This window comes from Camelina sativa, chromosome 10 (assembly GCF_000633955.1).
Source record: "Camelina sativa cultivar DH55 chromosome 10, Cs, whole genome shotgun sequence".
In the NCBI taxonomy this organism is placed as follows: domain Eukaryota; kingdom Viridiplantae; phylum Streptophyta; class Magnoliopsida; order Brassicales; family Brassicaceae; genus Camelina; species Camelina sativa.
This window is the reverse complement of record NC_025694.1, coordinates 20,446,359-20,454,836: the sequence shown is the minus strand read 5'-3', so window position 1 is coordinate 20,454,836 and position 8,478 is coordinate 20,446,359. Positions and strand designations below refer to the sequence as shown.

At 46.9% G+C, this 8,478-nt stretch overlaps 1 pseudogene; it reads right to left on the bottom strand.

Annotated features, from left to right (window-relative positions):
• LOC104720546 overlaps positions 1–6,251 on the bottom strand; it is a 218,764-nt pseudogene extending 212,513 nt beyond the window's left edge.

Here is an 8,478-nt window from a genome sequence, read left to right as displayed (position 1 = left end):
TTGGGCTGAAGATCCTCAGGAATCTTAGCCAACAACCGATCACCCTCACCGNACAGCGACAAACACAACTTGCCAAAACCCTCTTATGCGACAAAACACCTAAATAGTTCAGTTCAATGGTTTTCCCTAAACCAAACCGGTTCAAATCGATAATTAAATCGATCTGATCGAACCAGAATAAGTGGTGTCGACCGACACCACATGAGTGTCGACCGACACCACATGAGTGTCGATCGACACCCACCCCCAAAACGCAGAGTTTTGGTTTGCGGGCGTTACAATTCTCCCCCACCAAAATAGATTCGTGCTCGAATCTCGAACAACTCCCAGTCAAGGACTCATGTGCTACCGACTCTACGGCCTGCACTCCTCCGACTGATATACGAAAGGTCACCTCTAGGTGATAGACTCACGCTCCAAGCGTTATTTGCTCTCGACTTTTGGACTCACCTTTTTTTACTCACAGGCCCAAACCTTGAGTTTTTATTGGCTCCTCATCAGACCGAAGTCTGCATGCCATAATATTGGCTCCTCATCGAACCTAAACCCGCATGCCATAATGTATATAAGGGAGTCAAAATAATCGTCTCTCGGGTTGCCACCCTACAGCGCACCCCGGATCGTCATCCAAAGTCGATATACCAGCCATACTCCCAAGCCACAAAGTCTTAGAATATGACGGTACTAGGAGAACCTAAGTTACCCACGAGTCGCGAGCAAACAATTCTGAACACGTCTGAGTCCTATCCCTATCCAGGTTTCCTTCTCGTGGCTCGCGTAAGACAACACAATGTCCTACCAACCACATATCCCCTCACTGGAATACCCCATGACCACACAAGGATCATTTCACTGCCCCACGGGCTAAACAAATGTCCTAAACAGGACCGCCACAAAGGCTAAACAAATGTCCTAAAAAGGACCGCCACAAAGGCCAAACAAATGTCCTAAACAGGACCGCCACAAAGGCCAAACAAATGTCCTCAACAGGACCCCCAGCAAGGACACTAATCCCGAAGGACCGTCATGAAGACTATCTGTCTCGAAGGACCGTCTCAACAGGCACTATGGCTAAACAGCCCGCCACGAAGGCCACACAATGGCTAAACNGAAATACCTTGTGGAACGCACGCATAACCTCAGGCAACTCCAGCCGGTATGCCACTGGTCCCACCCGCTCAACCACTCTGAACGGACCCATGTACCTCAGATTTCNGCCACAAAGGCCACACAAGCCCTCCCCCAGGCTCTCCGCCACCAAAAATTGACAAATTCTAACTCACATAAAACTTTCAATTTTTAGCACTTACCACTTTTGGAAACTTTCCACTCATAGTAACTTCTAATTCAAGGAACTTCCCTCCAAACACTGCCTTGCGGAAGTTTTGTACCCCAAACACCACCTCATCTTGGTACTTAGTCGTACAACCAAGCACGCCAAGTGACTGAGTAGCAAGAGAGATGGGCTGGAATACTCCATTCCCGCTCCAGCCACGGACTACAACTTGGACCAGGCTAGGCAAGCTCAAGTCGTGGATTGCTTCTCAAACCACTTCTTAAACCTTGCCTTCATCCTTGCCTCAGGCTCCCAAGTCTGCTCCTCAACACCATCACAGTCCCAAAGGACTCTCATCAAAGGAATCTTCTTCTTCTGAAGTTCCTTGATCCTCCTCTCGAGAACCCTCACTGGTCTCGCCTCCAAGGTCATGTTGGGCTGAAGATCCTCAGGAATCTTAGCCAACAACCGATCACCCTCACCGAGACACTTCCTCAGCATCGACACATGAAATACCTTGTGGAACGCACGCATAACCTCAGGCAACTCCAGCCGGTATGCCACTGGTCCCACCCGCTCAACCACTCTGAACGGACCCATGTACCTCAGATTTCACTTAGTCTCTGACAATGACCTGTTCGGACCCTACAACATGGCCATCTTGAGGTACACTCTATCTCTAACCTGAAACTCAAGATCTCTCCTCCTCCTATCGGCATAACTCCTCTGCCGATCCTGAGCTTCCTTCATGTTCAGCTTGAGAACCCGAATCTTCTCCGAAGTCTCCTGAACAAAATCTGCCCCGTACATGCTCCTCTTCCCCACCTGAGTCTAGCATAACGGTGTACGACACGACCTCCCATACAAAGGCTCATAAGGAGCCATGCCAAAACTCGCCTGGTAACTGTTGTTATAAGAAAACTCTACCAAGCTCAAGTGATCTGCCCAATGACCACCCCAATCCAACACACACATCCTCAACAAATCCTCCAATGTCTGGATCGTCCTCTCTAACTGTCCATCTGTCTGGGGATGCTAAGCTGTACTCATATGCACCTTAGTGCCCATCTCTGCCTGAAATGCCTTCCAGAACACCGAAGTGAACTTGGAATCCCTATCAGACACAATACTCGCTGGTACCCCATGCAACCTGATTATCTCCTTCACATACTTCCTAGCCAAGACTGTTGCTCCATCAGTCTTCTTAATGGCCAGAAAATGTGCCGACTTAGTCAACCGGTCCACAATGACCCAGATAGCATCAAACGTCCTGGACACTAGCAAACCCACCACGAATTCCATAGTAATCAAATCCCATTTCCACTCTGGAATGGGCAAACTCTGCAATAAACCACCAGGAACCTGATGTTCCGCCTTCACTAGCTGATAGGTGTCACACTTCGCAACCCAATCGGCTACGTCTTTCTTCATCCCGACCTAGTGATAATACCGCTTGAGGTCACAATACATCTTGGTCGCTCCCGGATGAATAGAGAACTTGCTCGAATGAGCCTCTCTCAATATCTTCTGCCTCAAATGCTCACCCTTGGGCACACAAACCCGACTATGCACAAGGATAGTACCATTAGCAGAGACCTGATACTCCAAACCTGCAACCTTAGAGGGACTCACCAGTCCCTCATTACTCTCCTGAGCTAACCACACTCTACTCAGCAAATCTGCTCCTATGAGATAACACACAACCTCAATGCACTAATCTCACCTATCAATACCTCCATATCCTGCTCCAGAGCCGAAGCCGCCTGCTTCCGACTCAAGGCATCTGCAACTAGATTAGTCTTACCAGGATGGTAAGCTATGTATAGATCATAATCCGCTACTAGCTCCATCCAACGCCTCTGTCTCAAATTCAGCTCTGGCTGAGTGAAAATGTACTTCAAACTCTTTTGATCTGCAAATACCTGTACCTTCCCGCCATACAGATAAGACCTCCAAATCTTCAGAGCAAAAATCACCGCTGCCATCTCCAGATCATGAGTAGGGTAATTAGCCTCGTGCTTCCGTAACTGCCGCGAAGCCTAAGCTATAACTTTCCCCTCCTGCATAAGCACACAACCCAACCCCACTCCAGAAGCATCTGTATACACAACATAGGGCTCGTTCTGATCAGGCAGTGCTAACACCACAGTGGTAGTCAACATCTGTTTGAGACTTACCAAACTCGCCTCACACTCTGATGACCACACAAATAGGACATCCTTCCATGTAAGCTTAGTCATCGGCTGTGCCATACTCGCAAATCCTGGAACAAACCTTCTGTAGTAACCTGCTAAGCCCAGAAAAATCCGAATCTCACTGGCACTTTGAGGCCTCGGTCACTCACTAATGGCCTGAATCTTCTCGGGATCCATCGAAACTCCCTCTGCCGAAACAATGTGGCCTAGAAACCCCATCTCACGTTGCCAGAAACTGCACTTACTCAGCTTAGCAAACAACTTCTGCTCCCGCAGCTTCTCCAGAACTGCTCTCAGATGTACTGCATGCTCCTCATGACTCTTGGAAAATACCAGGATGTCGTCGATGAAAGTGATGACTGAAATGTCCAGAAACTCCTGGAACACGCTGTTCATCAATCTCATAAATGCAGCTGGAGCGTTTGTCAGACCAAAAGGCATCACCACAAACTCATAATGCCCGTATCTCATCCTGAAGGCAATCTTCCTCACATCTGCCTCATGTATCGGAATCTGATGATAACCCGATGCCAAGTCAATCTTGGAGAACCAAGTAGCACCCCTAAACTGATCCAACAACTCATCAATCCTCGGGAGAGGGTACTTGTTCTTCACAGTGACCCAGTTCAACCCCCGGTAGTCGATACACAACCGAAAACTCCCGTCCTTCTTCTTAACGAACAGCACCGGTGCTCCCCATGGTGAACAACTAGGACGGATAAAGCCCTTACTCAATAAATCCTCCAACTGCTTCTTTAGCTCTGCCATCTCTACTGGAGCCATCTTGTAGGGCGCCTTAGACAACGGCGTTGTCCTCGGTTCCAACTCTATCATGAAGGGAACAGACCGAGATGGTGGTAACCCCTGCAACGACTGGAACACATCCTCAACCTCCTCCACAACCCGAATACCTCTGACAGAAGACTGCCCCACAGACTCCAGCATCGAGATTGTAACCAAATAGGCTTCACGCCCCTTCTTGATCATCCTCCCGGTCTCACTCCCTCGAAAACCAACTTCCCTTCTGGGCGCTCAAAGACAACTCTACCCCTGTAACAGTCCAAATGCACCCTATGACGATGCAACCAATCCATACCCAAAATCACATCATATAACTCCACTAGACTGATAATCAAATATGCCGGTCTCGACTCTCCCGCAATCAGAATCTCCACATCTCTCGCACGACCGAAGACTCTCAGGAACTTCCCTCCTGCAACCCTGACAACACCCGTGCTCTCACCATGATCTCTGCTGATACAAGCGCTCTCCGCGCACTTTGGCGTAATGAAGCAATGAGTTTCTACAGAGTCAAACAAAACATGGGACATAAACCCGCCCACCAACAAGGTCCCTACACAAACCTCATGTGTTGAGAACCTAACATTCAATCTCAAGCATAATCTGAACTAATGAATTGACCAAGTTCAAATTTTAGAAGTTATACCTGTGATCGCTCCTGCGCTAGTGCCACCGGTCTCCACAGTCGAGTACACACATGATGTCGGCTCGATCCAACCCACCGGCTGCACACCCTGCGACACTCCTGGCTGATCCCCAGCCTGCACCACTGCTACAGCCACCTACTGCAACTTGGGACAACGAGGCTTGATATGCTCCGTCTCCCTGCAGTAGTAACACACCCGAGTATCTGTCTGCGGCTCCATCACCGCCCGCTTCTCCGTCACTGCCCGCTGCTCACCTCTCTGCGGACAGTTGGTCACCTTGTGGTCCCTGCTACCACACCCAAAGAATCTCGGACCAGTGTACCTTGATCTCTGCATATCCTTAAACTTCCGCTTCTGCCCCTGCGCAGGCTTGCCGCCTTTGCTAGGAACAGAATGCGGCTGGGACCGCTGTGGCTGCACTGAAGGACTGACCACAACCACCTGTGACCTCAAGTCGTCCTCTATCTCAGCTGCAACTTCCACCAGCTCCGCTCTCGTAGCATAGCTCTGCACTCTGCACCGAGTCCTCAGATCATCCCGCAGAGCCAACAAAAACCTCCGCACCTAAGCCGACTCTGGCTCCCAAGCCCGACCTGCATACCCCACAAGTCGACTGAACTCAGTATCCAGCTCCCGCACTGTACGGTTACCCTGAGTCAACCCTAAGAACCATGCCTCCATGCGATCAAGAGCTTCCTGAGGAAAATACTTGGAGTTAAACTCCCTCACAAATTCCTCCCAAGACATATCCCGCTGCACCCTACGTGCTGTCACTGACCTCCACCACACACGTGCATCACATGACAAGTAATGCACTGCCAAGTCCACCCTCAACTGGTTGGGACACCGAAGCGAACGGAAAAGATCCGCCATTCGCTCCGTCCACTCATCAGCTACACTCGGATCCGTACCTCCTGAGAAAGATTCCGCTCCCACTCGCTGCAGCTGCACCATCATCTGCACGTACTGAGCATCCACTACCTCGGCCCCCGGCTGCACACCTGGCTGCAAACCCGCCACAAGCGGCACCGCTGGGACCCGCCCACCAACAGCTGGCGGCACTACTGGAACCTTCCCACCAACAACTGGCGGCACTACCGGAACCTGCTCACCAACCACTGGTGGCACCGCTGCTGGAAGCCGCGCCAAAACCTGAGTTAGCAAGCCCAACAAGACATCCTCCCTGCCTGGAGAACCCTGCTCTGCAGCCCTCACACCCAGGGCATCACCGTGACCGGCACCGGGCCCATTCGCCCCAACGTCACCCAAACCAGCCTGGTCTCCAGACACACTAGGATGAACCTGCAACTCCGCTATCTCCTCACTGGCCATACTCTGGGTCACACTCACACTGGCCTCAGGAACCTGACCTCGCCCCCGACCACGACCACGACCACGACTACGACCTCGACCACGCCCGCGACCAACAACATCCACACCTCTAACCATCTGTGTTACCAAGAACAGAAGGCTAAACAACAATAACTCTAATTACACAAGATCACAACTCACCGTGGAATCATGAAGTAGGCTCGAAGGTGATTGTTCTAGGACCCCATGCCAAACACAATTGACTAAATAACATAATCAACTCTAGCATGAAATCCCAAACAGCAACAGTAAAAGCACAATGAACCCTAGTCCTAGAACTGTAAGGGCTCTGATACCAAAAAGAAACAATCCTTTTTTTTTTTTAATTTACTAGTGGTCCCATACCCACTAACAACCTAGCAACAATCAACAACAGCGGATAACCAAAACAGTTCCAATAAACCAATAAAAATTCCAGCATTAACAATCCAATGACCAACAAAACAATACTTCAAATCTAACAAAGAAATAACAAGGTTCCAACATCCTACAATGTTCTATCAGCTCAATTATAGCAACCTAACAATGGTTAGACCACAATCAATCAAGCCTCTAGAACATCCCCCTCCTCATCGCCCTGATTCCACGATCACAATTTGCCTTTACCTGCACCACAAACACATATTGAGATGCATGAGTATTCTTAAAAATACACAGTGAGGCAATCCTCCGATCTATTGGGCTATACACACAAGCATTTGAGAATCTAATGTCAAGCAATCATCAACAGTAACAATCAAACCCGGAAACAAGCAATCGTCGACCAACAAAGGTTGGTGTCGACTGACACCATACCAGTGTCGATCGACACTGACAACCTTGTGTCAACCGACACCTGCTCGACACCTTCCGAAAACCCTAGTTGTGTCGACCGACACCTCCACATGGTGTCGATCGACACTCCCAAAGATTCCCGAGCCGTCCTCGCACAAGTGTCGACCGACACACTGAAAGTGTCGATTGACACTGATGCCGAGCATCGTCTTCCTCAACGCTCTCTCGCAGATTCCCGCTTCCCAAAGCCTCCCATTCATCTCAAAATCATCCATATGACATATAAGGACGTAGAAACACCAAAACAACCACAAGCAAACAATGAATCAATCAAACAACTCAAAATCACAAAGAAACATAGATTTCTCAAGCTTAGATAAGCCATAGTCATGCACTCACCTGTTTTGCAGGAGAATCTGACTCAAACACAGCTGTACCACACTCCTAGCAATCTTCTGATGCAATCCCAGCAATAGATCTCCCCAGAAACCACCACAATCTCTCCAAAACTCAAGAACACTCACAAATCTCCTTTTCTCTCTCTCTAACACTTAACCGGCGACAAAAGAGAACCTTCCTAACCCTTTTCGTCGACCCACCTTAAATATGACGATTTAGGGATTTCAAATTGAACTAAATTGAACCAAACCGAACCAAACCACAATTAAATCAAACTGGTCGAAACCGAAAAATATGGTGTCGATCGACACACCCATGGTGTCGATCGACACTCAGACCAAAATTGCAGTTTCCGGTTCGCGGATGTTACAACTAGGTAATAACCCGCACTATATGCGGAATAAATCGACTCAAATAAAATTATTACAAGTAAAATTATTATTTGGAATTTAAGGTATCATAATAATAATTTTACACATAATTTTTTTTATTATTATTCAAATTTACGTTTAATTATTTTGTGTAAAAATATATTTCACCCGTGAAATGTAGAATATAATGTTAATTATTGTGATAATTTTGATAATGTTATTTATTTTTAAGATTATTTTAATAATTAATTTTTTCATAAAGAGTGTCATTTTAGAATTTTAATTTTGTTTCACAAATAGTGTCATTTTACATTTCCAATGCACTATTTACATTTGCAATGCATCTTTTCATTATATTTTCTAGTTTTACTCTTAATTTATGACTAAATTAACCCATTAAACATTTATTAAATAAAGACATATATGTATATTCTAATATTTTATTAATTTGTGTGAAATGTGTCAAAATGATACTTACTGTGCAATAGAGGGAGTACTTGAATAGTCATCAAATTTTTTAAAATCGGAGAATAAGTTTTTAATAGTTTATGAAATATAATTTACTTTAAATCATTAAATATGTTATGAAAATGATAATTAAATTATCAACTATATATAAATTTTTTAATAGTTGATGAAGTCTT